General features: G+C 34.1%; 1 protein-coding gene across 2 annotated transcripts in view; it reads right to left on the bottom strand.

Annotated features, from left to right (window-relative positions):
- LOC149812977 (Intron maturase, type II family protein) overlaps window positions 1-17,896 on the bottom strand; it is a 42,073-nt gene that overhangs the window by 13,245 nt on the left and 10,932 nt on the right. The window contains exon 2 of one of the 2 annotated variants that reach the window (XM_089991621.1): window positions 16,744-16,872. The exons of the other annotated variant lie outside the window; for it this stretch is intronic. The gene's annotated coding sequence lies outside the window, so the exon portion shown is untranslated. The remainder of the gene's footprint in view (window positions 1-16,743; window positions 16,873-17,896) is intronic. 2 annotated transcript variants of the gene reach the window in all.

The raw sequence follows: 17,896 nt of genomic DNA on the forward strand, positions 1-17,896 counted from the left end.
AAGACCCAAAACCTTTGATTTTTAAAGAAGTTTCATCGGTGATTGAAACATAAGAATCATTTGGGTTAGTATAGCATTCAGATAGTATGGACTCATTTGGGGTCATATGAAAAGAAGCATCAGAATCAAGAATCCAATAAGTCTTACCGAGGTCAATGCATATAGATACGGTCGCGCTAAAGAAGAAAGAAGCTTGATTCTTGAATATTGGTTGTAGTGCCTCCATGAGTTGTACTAAGGATAAAGAGCCGATGCATTTGGAGTCATCTACACCATTTTTTTTTGAAATATAGTCCCACTGAAGCCACCTGGTTATCATCTCTTTGATCTTCTTTCCTTCTTTTAGGGCAAAAAGGTTTGATATGACACGGCTCATAGCAATGATATCATATTAGTTTGTCACTCTTCTTGTATTTGTGATCGCCTCTTTTGTCGGTTTAGCTCCTTTCATAATCATTGGAATTTCTTTCAATATCGTTACTTCTTCTAAAGTGAGAGGGATTATAAGCCCTTGTATGATTTTCGAGCCTAGACATAACAAGCACGAATTCTTCCTCTTTTGAAGAGGATAGTTTTTTTAACCTGTTTTTCTCCATAGTTAATTCTTCAAGAGTTCCAACTATGGTAGGTATACCTCCTCTATGAAGAAGGGTCGTTTTGGTCCCTTCAAATTCGGGTCTAAGCCCATTAACAAATTAATATAAATACTCTATTCTAAATTGTTTTTCAAAGTTCTACATCATGGGGGAAATGCCACTTTGGCTCTAGAAGAGCCAATTCACCCCAAAGAAGAGAGAGCATTATAATATTCCCTAATGTTGATCTCTTCTTGGGTCATAGTTCTCACCTTATTTTGCACATTGCTTGACACTATATATCTTTAAGATACTTTCAACATCACTAGCAAAATCAAATTTTGCTAAGCTAGAGCATTTTTTGATGTCAACACTATTGATGAGTCATCCAATTATCTTGGAATGACCCATCCTCCATTATTTTCATTTTTTCTCTTATTCGATGACGGTCTTAGACATCTCTTCTCCTTGAAGAACCACTTCATTTCCATTTTTCATCTTGGTAAGTATAAGTTTAGGCTCTCTTTTGGTGACATCAACCAAACCCCATAGACCATTTCCCCATATTTTATGTTTTACTATAGATGCCCACATCAGATAGTTGTAAAGAAGCACAAATATTGGTGCTAATTAAGTCCACTAATGACTTGATAATCATATTCACTCACAAAAAGTGCACTAAGGCACGTAAATATCATAAAATGCACTAAAGGCACATAAAAAATATCAAAGCTTTATTACGAGGAAACCTCACTAAAAAAACTCACTTTACAATGGAGCCTAACACCCATTACTTATACACAGGTAAGAAGGGCTAGCCGTTGGGCATCTCCCAACAGCTCTAAATAGAGCTGTTGGGAGATAGCCCAACGGTCGGTCAACCAGTCAAAGTAAAACAGAAAAAAGAAAAAAGAAGAAAAACAAAAATACAAAAGGATAAATTACAAGATGTGTCACCTCTATACGTATATACTTAAATATATATATATATATATATATATATATATATATTTTTATTTATTTATTTATATGTCTATATATAGACATACTCTTACATAAATTAATTATGAAGAGTATGTATATATATAAGCACATATATATATACATATATATATTTAAGTATATACGTATGTACATGTATTTCTAACACACACCCTCAAACTTATGGTGCAATCACCAAAAGTTTGTCAAGAAGGAAATTGAATCTTGGCGAACAAAGAGCCTTGGTGAAGAAATCAGTGAGTTGATATTCTGATGTCACATACCGAAGATCAATTGTCTTCTTCAAATATTCTTCACGAACAAAATGGCAGTCCCTTTCTATATGCTTAGTTCGTTCATGAAACGTGTGATTCTTAGCAATGTATATAGAACTTTTGTTGTCACAACATAATCTCGTAGGATTCTGAAGATGAACTCCCATATCTGTAATTAGTTATTTGAGCCACACGATCTCCATGGTGGTGGCGGTCATTGCTCTATACTCAGCTTTTGTGGATGACAGCGACACCTTTCGTTGTTTTTTGCACTTCCAGGAAATCAGGAACTCTCATAAAAATACACAAGAACAGTTGTTGAATGCTTGTTATTCGGATCCCCTTCCCAATCAGCATCTAAATAAGCAATAAGATCTAATGAGGAAAAAGAGAATAGAAAGACTCCCTTATTGATGGTGCCTTTAATGTACACCCATATGAACTAATGTTGGAGTATACTGGAAGTGACTGGCCACATGAACTACATGAGCTATATCAGGTCTTGTAATACTTAAATACATGAGAGATTCAACCAGTTGTCTGAAGGGAGTTGGATTGTCCAAAGGAACCCCATCATCAGCTCACATCTTCGTTCCAACAATCTTTGGAGTGTCATCAACTTTGACATCTGATAGTCTTGACCCGTCAATGATATCTAAAGCAAACTTTGTTTGTGACAATAGATATCATCTGTTAGAATATGACACTTCTATTCCAAGAAAATATATCAAAAAACCAAGATCAGTCATTTTAAAAGTGTTTTTTAAAAACTGATTTACTTTTTTAATTCCTTCTTTGTCACTTCCTGTAATCAGCATATCATCAACATATAGAAGAATTATAATACCTGCAAAATAATTCTTGACAAACAAAGTTGTATCAGTATAACAAGGTTTGAAACCATACTTTGTAATAACATTGTTAAATGTGTCAAACCATGCTTTAGGTGCTTGTTTGAGTCCATACAATGTTTTTCTTAATCTAAGCACTTTGCCTTTAGAAACTATCAATCCAGGTGGAACATCCATATATACTTTTTCATTAAGGTTGTCATTTAAAAAGGCACTCTTAACATCCATTTGAAGTATATTTCAATTTTTAACCGCAGCAATAGCCACAAGAATTCTAACGGTTGTCATTCTAGCAACAAGAGCAAAGGTTTCTTAATAGTCTACTCCATATTTCTGAGAATATCTTTTAGCAACTAACCTGGCTTTATGTCTCTCCAGGGACCCATCACTCTTTGTTTTGACTTTGAAGACCCATCTACAACCTATAGTAGATCCTTTAAATAATGGTTGTAGTGCCTCTGTTAATTGTGCCAATGATTTGGAGAGATCCTTGAGGCTTATGGTGTCTTCTTCTTATTTTGATGGAGCCGCCGCAACCTTTTTTTCATGAGGTCTATAGTCCTTTTTTAATCTAGGACATTGGGGTTTGATGTGACTGGGTTCATGACAATTATGACAAATTACTTTGTATTCCCCTCTATTTTGATTTTTATTGAAGTGAGGAGGCTTATAGGGCTTAATATGATTTTCCGGTTTTGAGGCGGCAAGAGCACAATCATCTTCTTGAGTGATACTAGATGTAGCAAGAACATTATCACTCTTGCTCATATTAAGTCTAGTCTCTTCTCCACTAAATTTAGTGAGAATTTCATGAATAGTTGAAGGTTATGAGGAAGATAGTAAAGAGGTCCTAGTTTGTTCAAACTCGAGGTCTCAAACCATAAAGAAAGGCAAAAAGTCTGTCTTCCTCAACTTGAGCCCTCTGCATCTCAATACATTTTCCTTCTCATTTGGTTCAAATTGAGTGAGTTGAGTCCAAATGAAAGACAATTCCATAAAGTAGTCTCTAACATTTTTATCTCCTTGTTTGATGTTTTTAGCTTTTTCTTGGAGATAATACTTATGAGCCATATCTTTTCGGTAGGAATACCTTTAAGATATTCCCATATTTCACTAGTCATCTTGTAACATAAAAGATTTGAGGCAATCTTGGTTTCAACCCCACTTAGCATCCAAGATAAAAATTTTGCTTGTTTCATGTCCCATTCATCTAATTTTTTATAATATTCCTCCAATGCTTTTTATCTTTCTTTTCCTTCGAGGTTTGTCTCAACATTGTTTTCATATATAATAAGTTTAGGAGTAGGTTCGGAGATAGTACCTCTAACATAACCCCATAATCCTTGACCTTTTATGAATGTCTCCAAATATCCCGCCCAAATGATGTAGTTGCTACCATCAAGCTTGAATGGTGGAACGAAGTTAGAGTTGCTTGAATTATGAGACAAGAATTCAGCCATATTAAAGAGGATAGAATCACGATCAAAGAAAGATCACCGGCATGCTTTACGATGCAACCACCAACACACTTTACGAGGCAGCCTCCACGAGTGAATGAAAGCAAAGTAGCCAACCCAGCTCTGATACCATGTGAAGAAGCACAAATATTGGTGTTAATTAAGTCTACTAATGACTTGATAATAGTATTCACTCACAAAAAGTGCACTAAGGCACATAAATATCATAAAATGCACTAAAAGCACATAAAAATATCAAAGCTTTATTACGAGGAAACCTCACTAAAAAACTCACTTTACAATGGGGCCTAACACCCATTATTTATACATAGGTAAGAAGGGCTAGCCGTTGGGCATCTCCCAAGGTCAACCAGTCAAAGTAAAAAAGAAAAAAGAAGAAAATAAAAAATACAAAAGGTTAAATTACAAGGTGTGTCACGTAAGAGTATGTCTATATATAGACATATATATAAATATATATATTTAAGTATATATGTATGTACATGTATTTCTAACAATAGTTAGTGTCATTGAGTCTCGCAGGAATAGAGACAACCATGTCTCTTTCATCCACCATTTTTACAATAATGAGAGAGAGAAAGAGTAAATTAGGATAGATGGAAATCAGCTCCGGTTATATCCAAAGGAAGAGTATCTTATTATGTTGTTTTTGTGGATGATTATAGTAGACACTCTTGGATATATTTTCTTAAACACAATTTTGAAGTATTTGATTGTTTCCAAAAAACTTATTGTTATACGAAGACTCAATTTAAAATCAATATTAAAATCTTTAGAACCGATTCCGAAAGAGAATTTGTATCAAAGGATTTCAAAAACTATCTTGACTTACATGGGATTATTCATCAAAATTCATGTTCATATACTCCTTAACAAAATGCATTAACTGAAAGAAAGCATAGACATATTGTTAAGACTACCAGAACACTTCTTATACCAAGAAATGTTCGAAAAATGTTTTAGGTTGAAGCCACTCTTACGGCGGTTTATTTGATAAATAGGATGTCTTAAAACTATTAAAAACATTTCTCTCATTGAAAAATTATTTAAAACATCTCCCGATTACAAAAGGTTATAGAGTCCTCGGTTGTAAATGCTTTGTCCTTACTCACAAAAATGACAGACTTCCCTCAAAAGTTATTCCTTGTGCTTTCCTAGGCTATGCTGAAAATCAAAAAGGATATAGATGTTATGAGATTAAAATGAACAAGCTATATGTCTCAAAAAATGTCACTTTTCTTGAAAACTAAAATGGATTTGGTAAAGATAAAATTCAAGAGCATTGTGAATATTCATTTCTTTTTTACCTTGCCAATGAGCATAGGAGTTGTGATGACATTCATGATGTGCAAGAGAGTGACAATGAGGATACTCATGACGCACATGGGAATATGAATGGGGTTTTTGATAATATAGACCAACCTCATAGTGAAATTCAAATCTATACTCGACGTACCGAATACCATCCTCCATGTGCTTTAGAAAGATATTCTCAAAATCAATATATAAATTCCTTTAGTGTTAAAAGATCCATGAGAATTTCAAAAGCTACTAGTAGATTTGTATCATATGATTCCTTTGAACCCAAATATAGAGCATATATAATGGCTATACAACCATACGTAGAATCATCATTTTACCATGATGCTAAAAATCATCAAGAATAGATTAAGGCAATGAATGATGAATTGGAAGCTTTAGAAAAGGCAAAAACTTGAGAAATTCAAATATTACCTAAAGAAAAGAAAACTATAGGACGTAGATGGGTCTAAAAGATTATAACTAAAAGTAACAGGACATTAAAAATATATAAAGCCAGGCTAATAGCGAAATGATATAATCAAGAATATGGAATAGACAATCATGAAATATTTGTTAGAGTCACTCAAATGACTACTGTTAGAACTCTTATTTCTATAGAGACAATTAAAAAATGGCTCATTTTTCAAATGGATATAAAAAATGTCTTTTTGAATGGTAATCTCAATGAAAAAGTTTACATGGATCCCTTACCAAGATTAAGTTTAGCACATGAAAAAAAAATCGGTTACGAAAAGTGTTGTATAGCCTAAAACAAGCCCCCAAGAGGGGCTTGGTATAATCGATTTAGTAGTGTAATGACACAACTTGATTTTAAATCTTGTTATACTGACACTGCATTATTTGTTAAGTCTTCTAATGCAAGAATAGTGATATTACTTTTCTATGTTGATGATATGATTATCACAGAAGATGATAAGAAAGGGGTTAGTCATATCAAAGACGTGCTCAAAACCAACTTTGATATGATAGACCTTGGTTTTTTGTGATACTTTCTTGGAATAAAAGTGGTTTACTCACCTCGTGGTTACTTGTTATCGCAGACTAAGTATACTGCAGAGATCATTGATCAGTCAAGACTCTCAGATGAAAAATGAGTTGATACTCTAGAGGTCATCAATGCAAAGATGAAAAAAGATGATAGAGAACCTCTGAAGCATCCAACTCCATATAGACAAATGATTGGAGTTTTATTTTATCTTTTTATTACTCGTTCTGATATTTCTCATGCTATTCATTATGTTAGTCAATTTCAGCATGCTCCCACTACAGTACATATGAGTGTTGTAATGAGAAATATTTGATATATTAAAAATTCTATTAATTATGGGTTATTTATTTCATCATCTTCCCCATTAGAAGTTATTGCATATTATTATTCTGATTGGGGAGGAGATGTGAATGATAGACGATTAACCACATATTCTTGTATTTTTTTATGTGATTCTCTAATTTCATGGAGATGCAAGAAGCAGCATAAGGTGTCCCACTCTTCCACTAAAGCATGATACCGTGTCATGGTGACAACTACTTCCACATTAATATGGTTAAGACAATTGTTAGAAGACTTGAGAGTTCACATTACACAACCCTCGAGATTATATTTGTAAAACCCACAATTTTTAAGGATTATTAATAAATAAGAAACTCATTTTTTTATCTCTAAATTAGAAATGTTTTTGTAGCTTTTGAATTTTATTTATTGATATATTACATGTTTATTTGTTTATTCAAGCTAATTAGGGCATAATTTGTATTTATAAAGCTATTTTGGACTATAAATCACTATTTATATATATATATTATATTTAAATATATTTTTTATGGAGTTTATAAATTATTGGAGTGTATTTGTGTGTTATATGGCTCATGGTAATGGTTTATAGGGTAATTTGCTATTTTTGGCTAATCTTTGTTATAATTGATAATTTTTTTTTGAGTTTTTGGCATTTGCGATCGCACACGAAGGGTTCGTTGTATTGCTTGGGTAGCGGTCTTTGTGGACTTCGAAACCCTTCGGTCTTTTGGTTATCGATTAATTGTTCTTCACATTATTAAGGTAAGATACCTTAACTGAACTTATAGAGAGCATGTTTAAGCACTAATTGTGTAAGCATGATGTTGTTGTACGGAATATCTAAATGAATGGCAAATACAAGTTATGCTCACACACTTCACTTAGTTGTGGATATCTAGAACTCTTGTGATTGTAGTTTGGAGATCATGCTTGTCATGATTGTAATTAGCGGAATATGGAGTGTGTTTGCTGCAGGTGCACTTGTGTGTGGGTTTGAATGCTTGGTTTGTGCATACTATGTTGCTTTGTGTGTTTGTATGAATTTGATACATGGTACAGATATAATTACTATGAATGTGTGTAAGTCATGTTTGATGCATACTGCGAATGTTATAAATTATTTTTAACTTGTATATCTTGTTTGCTTAAGAAATATATGTGTATAATGTACGGTGGGATGGTCAATGAGATTTTGACCAAACCTTATACAATTATAGCGAAGGTGATATATCGATTCATATGGTGAAAAATACATATGACTTACTGTATGTGTAAATCTCGAACTATGTAGGAGTTATGTATGTTGAGGTTTAGTTGCTTCGTATTATGAAATGTGCATGTTCTCGTATGCATGCATAGAACTCATGTTTTGTTTACGCATGCTTCAAGGTTGAATTTACGAAATGCAATGTTTCTTGTGGTGATGATATGGTGTGTAGGATAATATGCTTATGTATGATATGATTTAAATGCCATGTGATATAAAATTATGAAGGCATACGATAAATGTTTAAATTCAATAGTGAACTATGGTTCATAGAACCTTATTGGTTAAATGTGTGATTTTATGATTTAAGTGTCATATAAAGTGATGTATGATGTGATGAATATTGATTGTATACATGCTAGTGCCGTATTGGTGGCTATCGACCCTAAGAGTAGTCAGTTGTATTGATGCATGTATCACTAGTTTTTATTGGATATGGTACATGTTGAGGAACTGTTCCCAAAGAAGGGTGTGCATGACCAGATCAGGTAATCCAACTAGAGCGGTAAGTCTTTGTGAGGAAATGCATTGTCCAAGAGCGGGTAGCCCGCGAAGGCGGTATATTCCTGTGAGGAAGTGCATTGTCCAAGACCAAGCAGACCATCCGTCTAGAGCGGTAACTCCTTATGAGGTTGTACATTTCCCAGACCAAGTGATCCGGCGTGGATCTTGTAAATCTTTATTATGATTAAACAAAATATTATGATGAATTGTGGTGATCTTCTGAGTTGATTGAAATAGTCAATTATGAATCTATAGATTTGGTTTTTCTGTTATAGCATGATTATATGTTGAACTCAGATGTGAGAATCAGATCCTTATTGATTTTAGATCTTAATATGAGGTTATGATTGTGACACTTATGTTAGCGTATAGGTGGCACGCCTACAAATGACTAGTTTTGACTTATTAGGTGAATGATACATCACACCTACATAGTTTCATTGCAAATGATTGCATTATGATTGTCTGAGTAAATATATCACACATATGTATCATGATTGACGTGTATCATGAATATCTAACTAAATTACTTTGAATGTATGTGTGTGTATTTCACGCTGGAATGGTCAAATGTGATTTGACTTATTGTTTATAAGAATTATGAATGCATATGAAAATGATGCAATGATCTGAATGTCTTAATATATATATATATATATATGCGATGACTTGTATGACTTGAATGCATATATATTATGCTTTATTGTGTGAGTTAATGTTGAATAGAATATTAAGTGATGAAATGTTTTATGTTCGAATGCTTGAAATGAATGACTCATAGGACGTTCATTTGTCTATCACCTGACGATTGATGAATAATATATCATGTCTTTACCTTTAAATGCTTGATATGTTTTCTTTAAGTTTAAGTTTGGATTGCTTTATCAGGCTTTAGCGAGTCTGACCCCGTTTTATGGGGGACAGGTAATGCAGGTAAAGTATAATGAGTAGTTTGAGCAAATGGTCGATCAAGCTGCATCCTCGAGGGTCCACTCTTACCTTGCGATCTTGGTATTCATGATCTTTTCGGTTTAAGTACTTGATAATATAGAGACTGAAGTGTTGTTTTTATACTCTGATTTGAAATGAAATTAAAACTCTTCATATTTGAGTCTTATATTGTACGTGGTTTGAAATGTGTATATCTCGTACATTTTGATTTATTGTTATCTTTAGTGTAACCTCGCCCAAAGTCTTAACCATTTTTTAAAATTGTTTCCGCATTATAAGATCTGATTTACTTATACTTATCAAAAAAAATTGGCCTCGAAATTTCAAAATTTGAACAATAATTAAAGTTAAAATTTTGGGGGTGTTACAAAATTGTGACAACAAGAGCGCACTATACATTGCAAGCAATCATGCGTTCCATGAAAAAAAAAAACATTGAAATGAATTGTCACTCGTTTATGAAGAATTCCTGAAAAAGACCATCACATTGCCATATATACCATCTAAGTATCAATTGAAGGACTTCTTCACTAAAGCGCTTCTGTCACCTAAATTTCACTTTCTACTTGGCAAACTCGGAGTTGTTACACCATGAGTCTGATGGAGGTGTTAAGAATGTGCTTCTATTATATATATATTGATATGTATATATATATATATATGTATATGTATGTCCATATGTATGTAAACCAAAATACCCATCAGGGACATTTTGGTCATTTTACTTTGTAATAGAGGTCAACCCATTAGGGGTTGATTGTACCTTTTATTTTATTTTTGTTTTTACTTTTTTTATTTTGAAGTCATCGATTAGGACAGGTCCAATAGTCAAACAACTAGTTGGGTTGCTCTCTATCTCTTTACCTTGTTATAAATAGGGGTTCTCCCCTTGTATCTTTTCTATACTTTCTCAAGCATTGTGTAATACAAAAGCTCTTATTTTTCTCTCTTGGCCCTTGTGTGGGTGGGGTGGATTGATCCATAAGTGATCCTTTTGTGGGTTGGTTGTGTTCTTGTAAGCCCATAAGAGGCTCTTATTTGCTTTTGTTCTTATTTCATTACAATTTTCACTCTTCCCTTTCTCATTAGATATTTGAACTTTAAGCACGAATTCCAGAAAAGCTAACACAGATATGTCGAGATGCCCTATCCAATCGTGAGGGTTAATGAATGGAATAGTCTATTTTTCAGGTAATAAAGTTGGTCTCATGAAGTTTTTATGTGACCAACTCAAGAAAGAAGAGGTGATAGAACTGGATGAAGCCATGAGAGCTAAATAGAATAAAAGGTGCAATAAAGAAAACAATAAGGAAGAAAATACAGAACAAAAATAGAACTAAAAACAAATCAGACCAGCACAATGAACTGCAGCAAGGATGATGTCAGCAGATGACATCAGCTCCGTACGACCCTTTTTTTTTTTTTTGGGGGGGGGGGGGGGGGTCGAAAACAATAAATAGATAGGAATGCAAATATCATCACCTTTTCCTCCTTTTGTTTTATTTTTTTATTTTCTTTTGGATGATGATTTTTTTAAGGATAAATAGAATAAAAGGTGCAATAAAGAAAACAATAAGGAAGAAAATACAAAACAAAAATAGAACTAAAAACAAATCAGACCAGCACAATGAACTGCAGCAAAGATGATGTCAGCAGATGACATCAGCTCCGTACGACCCTTTTTTTGGGGGATCGAAAGACAATAAATAGATAGGAATGCAAATATCGTCGCCTTTTCCTCCTTTTGTTTTATTTTTTTATTTTCTTTTGGAGGATGATTTTTTTTAGGATATCAATAAAACTAAAAACATATCTAAATCTAGGTCAACGATAAAATTAAAATCCGATCTACATCGGAATCAATCAGATCGGAATATGGCTATGAGATCTGAACCAAAAGAACACTTGAGAGGTGCATATGATCATGTTAATGCAACAATAATATAACTTAAAAAATTTAAGTGTTCATGATATGCATATTTATGCCAACATAATATTCAATTTCATTAGCATATGTAAACAATAAACATTTTTGCCAATTCGGGCATGCTCAGGATACAAAACATAACTACTGAGCCCGAAGCTATGCTGCCCCCGGGACAGCACTAACGTGCTATTGGCAGCATGTTTCTCATGCATAAGCATGCAGCCAAAGCAGTGGACAGCGGACAATGTTGCACATAAATGTGCAACCTTGTTCTGCCCTATAAGAGCCCATCAAAAGCCAAACCAATCACATGTTTAATGCATCTACATGTACACAAAAACGTAACATGCTCTAATTACTCTACTAATGCATATTTAAGCAAGGAAATGACATATATGCATACAACTATACAAACATAGTTACTAAAGTCAACATCATTGTGTGAACAATCCGATAACATATATTCGGGTCTGGTCCGCACCCAATACAACATGTATTTGGGACTGACAAGCCACTTGAAAACAACAATTTATCGGGTCTAGTCAGCACCCGATACAACTCGTAGCTGAGTCTGACCAGCCACCCGAAATCACCATGTTATCAGGTCTGGTCAGCACCCAATACAACTTGTATCTAGGTTTGACCAACCAAAATCACTATGTTATCGGGTCTTGTCAGCACCCGATACAGCTAGTATCTGGGTCTGACCAGCCACCCGAAATCACCAATTTATCGGGTCTGGTCAGCACCCGATACAAGCTGTATTCGGGTTTGAACAGTCACCCGAAAAGAACATGTTATCAGGTCTGGTCAGCACTTGATAATAGCTAGTATCTGGGTCTGACCAGCCACCAAAAATCCACAATTTATTGGGTCTGGTCAGCACCCGATACAAGTTGTATTCAGGTCTAAACAGTCACCCGAAAAGAACATGTTATTGGGTCTGGTCAGCACCCGATACAGCTAGTATATGGGTCTGACCAGCCACCAGAAATCCATAATTTATTGGGTCTGGTCAACACCCTATACAAGCTGTATTCGGGTCAGCACAGTTACCTAAAATAAACATGTTATCAACTTAACACCCATCTAATTATGACAGCAAAAAAATAAATAAATAAATAAATAACGCATTTTGTTATGCTAGAAACTGCGACAAGTTTGATAACGATTTAAAAATAAATCAGCAGATCTGGACCTACCACAGGTCTGATCCCAAAATCAGACCTCAAGGTGCTAAATACATCAATGTCCGGTTTCCCACATATATATATATACTAGGCATTGCGGCAAACCTAGCTTGCCTGCATGCACACAAAAAGAAATCAGTAGATCTGGACCAGATCTGCGTACCAAAAAAATTTACAAATCTGTCCACTGGTACGGTGGGACAGATCTGTCCATACGCGCGGTGGGACAGATCTGTCCAGATCTATCCATATGGACAGTAGGACAGGTTTAGCTATACGCACAAAGTCAGAAAATTGAATACATGCGATGATGGAAAATAAATGGCTGATTTAGCATTTCACACGTATATGTATATATATATATATACATAATCATCGTAATGTTATGTATATATATATATATATATATATATTCTTATATTCTAAATCAGATTTTTCCTTTTTCTTCTTTTTCTTTTTTTTCTTTTTTTTCTTTTCCACCAAAAAAACTTACATAAACCTAATTTAGGCTATTCTTCTTTCCTTCCTCTTTTCCCTTTCTCTTTTTTTTTCTTTCTTTTTTTCTTTTCCCTTCTTCTCTCTCTCTCTCTCTCTCTCTCTCTCTCTCTCTCTCTCTCTCTCTCGAAAACGAAATCTAAAGATGAGCGAGTTAGACCCTTTTATAATTTTATTTTTTTTGGTCTTCTAAAGAGAAGGTGACGTCCTTCTTGAGATTCTCACCCATTTGGCTTGGAGATAGAGTTCTACCAGTGTAGAACTCTATCTCTAACCTCTTCTTTCCTTTTTAACTACTTTTTTATCTATTTGGTATTTTGTTTTGTTTTACTATTTTACTTTAACCTCATTTGGGCGCTTCGAGAATCTCTACATAGGAAGTAGCGGCTCTATCCAAAAGAATTTTTTGAATAAATTAATTTTTAATATTTAATTAATTAATTATTATTTATTAAATAATATATTTTCAGAAAGTTCCAAAGGGCATCTCACCCCTCTGGGAATCTTTTTAACTTCAAATTTCATTCAATTTAACCTTTATTTTAAATTTAAAACTTTAAATTGGTTGAAATCGGATTTTGGATCCAGATCTAAGATCCAAATCCATATCCAATATATCCATATGGGTCTCAGTCTGGACCAGATCCTAATTAATATGGGTCTTGCACTGGGTTCAGATCCATATTAACTTGGATCATACGGATCCGATCCAATCCAATCCAAAACCAATCACATCAAAGCGGGCCTTTTTTGAAAAAATATGATTTTCGGGTCAACTGTAGCCCAGAAAAATAAAATATTGTTGAATTTAGAATTTTGAGGTGCATCTAATGATCTATAACTTGCATTTCACCTCAGAATTTTGCCTGAATTTAACCTAAATTTCGCTTGATTTTAAAGGTCAAAAATAAAAGTTTTTATCACATTTCAATTGGCCCATTTAGGTCTTGTCAATAAGACCTGGGCCAAGCCCAGATTCAATTATCGCCACCTAATATCGAGTATTTTACCGATGTTTCTACAACACAGCCAATTTTTCAGAAACCTCAAGATTTAATATAGTAGAAAAACACGATATTACAGGACGAACTCAACCACCCTCTTCATGCTGCAGGATATTTTTTAAATTCAACATTTCAATATTCACATGAATTCTCAAAGGTAAAAATAACAATATATCTAGTTATCAAACAAATGTTTTTATTTTTTGTTAGTATTTCACTATTTCTATTAATGATGACATGATGACTTGATGTTTTTCTCAGCATTCTGAGATTCGACGTGGCTTGAAGCAATGCATTTGCCACCTAGAGCCTGATCAAAAGAAAGCAATGCTTGCAACCCTTCAGATACTTTTTTGTATAACTTCAAAGTTCAAGGTATATATTATATTGTAACGTGCAGATATATTCAATCATTCATAAAACATAAGTATGAAAATTATTTATTGATTTCATAATTTTCTTTAGATCAAAGATTTTACATGTGCTACCTTAGATTTTGGTCAACCTTTGGCAGTGAAGACTAGAAACAAAGAACTATCAGGTGGATAGCTGTTGTGTTTGTAATTGTATATTGATATTGATTTTTCGATTTCCACCAAGTATGTAAGTTGTAACTTGATGGTTGTTCCATTGTTTCATAAAAATATCAACTTATAGTTAATTATTCATTTTTCTAGCAATATGGTGGGAAGAACATGGGGGATGTACTCCGGAATTGCAAAAAATTGAACCACACATCCTTAGCCAAACTTGTTCCTCCAGTGGATGTGAGTGCAATTGGAGGACATTTGACCAAGTGCATACAAAGAGGCGCAAGAGGTTGCAGCAAAAATGATTGAATGATCTAGTTTATGTTCATTACAACTTGAGGCTGAGAGAGAAGCAAGTCTTGAGGACAATATTTTCTTAGATAATCCAATTGACTCTTGGATCACACAAGATGCGGAAAATGGTGTGGCTGGTGAAGTGTTTGTTATTTGCTTATTTTAATTTTTATCAATTTAAGGATTTAAGTGTATAATACATTATTATATTAATAATTTAATATGACCCTTTTGTAAATTTATAATGAACAGTTGAGTAGGAGTATCTTTGAAATTTGGAATATTTCTTATGCTTTTCTTCTCTTATAAATGTAGGATGATGACTCTCAACAAGAGAATATGGACATGGAATTGGTAAGTTGTGAAGAACAAAATAAAGATCAAGAGAATGAAGATGTTGGTTCATCAGCACAAGGGGATGCTACTAATGACAATGAGAATGAGGACTCAGTTGAGATGATGGATTTGGTGTCTAGTGGAGTTGATGGAGAAAATGATGATTATCATGATTTGTACTCTTAAGTTCAGACATAGATCCTTTTTTTGAGACTTTGAGTCTTTTTTTTCAGTCGTTTGACAATTTGACATTTTGACTAGTTCACTTTGATTATTGATAGGAATAGGACCTAGGAGCTGGGACTAGGAGTCTGGGATTGATTAGAAGTTATGACTTTTAAGATGATGGCTTCTTTTTTGGGTTTTTGACTTTTTGGCATTGTGCATTACTGCATTATGCCATTTTGGTGGCGCTTCTATTTCTAAATTGTGACAGGCTTATTGCAAATGGTGGTATCTAAAACCTAAATTCTGAAGTTCTGAACTCATGAAGTTGTGAAATGTGAAACATTTACTAGTTATTTTGAAGTTTGATGATAAATTGTTAATTGTTTGTCCATTTTATAGTTTTTATTAGTGCCAAAATATTACAAAATGATGCTTGCAACAGGTTGAAATTTGAAAATTGAAAACTTCAGGTATGCTTCTTTATTAGTTTATTCTGTTATGTTATGCATTAATTGCATTTTATGATTTTCAATTTTTAATGCATAATGCTCTTAGAAATTATTAGAACTTAAAGAGGTAGTGATTACTAGTTTACTTGTTCATTTTTTACTTATTTTATTTCTATCTGTGCAGTTTAATTATTCATTTCATTATTGTTTTATGTATGTACAGCTATGAAGCTTATTTTAGTTTTTATGCAGATATTTTGTAGTTTCTATTCTTTGATGCTTTTATTTAGTGAATTTGTTGCTTGGAGTTTGATTATTTGCATTCACATTGTAGAAAACATAGTGTTATATTCAATATTTAAAGTATTATTTAAAAAAAACTAAAAAATTTTAGGTCCTAACCCATCCGAATTACCAAGTCGGACCGCTAACCCATGAGTCAAGGGTCGGGCGACCCAAGTCCGAGTCACGGGTTTGCCAACTATGGGCAGATCCCTTACAAGATAATAAAGTACAAATTCTGAGATGGCCTCACGGAATATGAAAAAAAATCCTAAAATACATACATTTTCCTCTCTAAGACTCCTCAAGCATGGAATCCATCAGACATTCAAACCTGACAACTAGAAAAATGAATACAGAATAAACAAATTCAATTGATGCAGCTTAAAAATATAATCATAAAAGTGCCTTAAACCCTTTCTGTTACAAACAGAATGTGATATGCTTCTATCTTCTTATAAGTAAATGGATTTAACAAGAAAGATGGCATTGTTATCATCACAAAGCCTGATCATGAATAATGAAACGGCATCCCTGCCTCCTCCAGTAGTCCAATAATTGAAATGTACCTCACAAGCAGTGGAGGACATCGCCATTTTTGTGGACACTGCACTCAATATTGACATGACAGATTAGGTTTCTTTTATTTCCAACAAACAAGAATTCTCCACAGAGTACAAAAGCAGGTGGAAAATCGCCTGTTCAAGTAGCATTGTATATAGTTACCATCATGAAATACCAAAAGAGTTTGGAAATATTAGTAAATCAACTTTCTGATCAAGAGGCCCTACAATAAAATACACATAATAGCAAAGCAACAGTTTGTAGTCAGAAGCAATCAGAACTAGCTTTAGACACCAAAGCATCAGTTCCAGTGCACTGACATGATATGTACATATTTATAAGAATCTTTCTATTTTTAGTGGCATCCACATAGAATTCAGCACCATCCAAGTTGCAAATGTGTTCAAAGCAGAGTTACCGAAAGCGCCCCTATAGAAGGGGAAGCGCGCTTCCCCGATACGCACTTTGGAAGCGCGAAACGTCGCGCTTCCGAAACGCGTGGGGAAGCGCACATTTCAAATGGGAAGCACGTACCCCTTTAATGGGGGTGCGCGTACCCCTTTAATGGGGTACGCGCACCCCCATTAAAGGGGTACGAAGGGGCGAATTTACATATTTGTCTTTTTTTAAAATTTTTTTTCCAAAAAAAATTAAAAGAACGAGTTTTTTAAAAAGGGCAAAAAAGAGATTTTGAAAAACCCGTGAAAACAAAACCCGAAAGGGCTTTAGGGTTTTTTCACGCAGCTCAATCTGAGTCTCCTCCCTTCTTTTCTCCTCATTCTGACAACTGATCGGCGGAACCCAGAATCCGGCGACCTCCACGGCGATGAATCCATTCAGGTACGTACTCTCCTCTCTCCATCTCTTCTTTGTATCTCCCACGACCTCTCTCTTTCCATCTCTTCCATCCATCTCTTCTCTCTGTATCTCCCACGACCTCTCTATTTCCATCTCTTCCCTCCATCTCTGTTCTCCCTTTCGTTTCCAGGGAACAAGCAATCCTTCTGCAGTCATACAATATGACATTTAGGTTATGAATAGCATGACGAAATGGGAATATGTTTTACACTCTTTGTCGGTTCTGCAGAATTGCTTATTCATGTGCATGTTGTTGGAAACAATTTATTCTATCTATGTTTATCATTATTTATTGGGTTG

This window comes from Nuphar pumila, chromosome 16, assembly GCF_984573655.1.
Source record: "Nuphar pumila chromosome 16, dmNupPumi1.hap1.1, whole genome shotgun sequence".
NCBI lineage: Eukaryota > Viridiplantae > Streptophyta > Magnoliopsida > Nymphaeales > Nymphaeaceae > Nuphar > Nuphar pumila.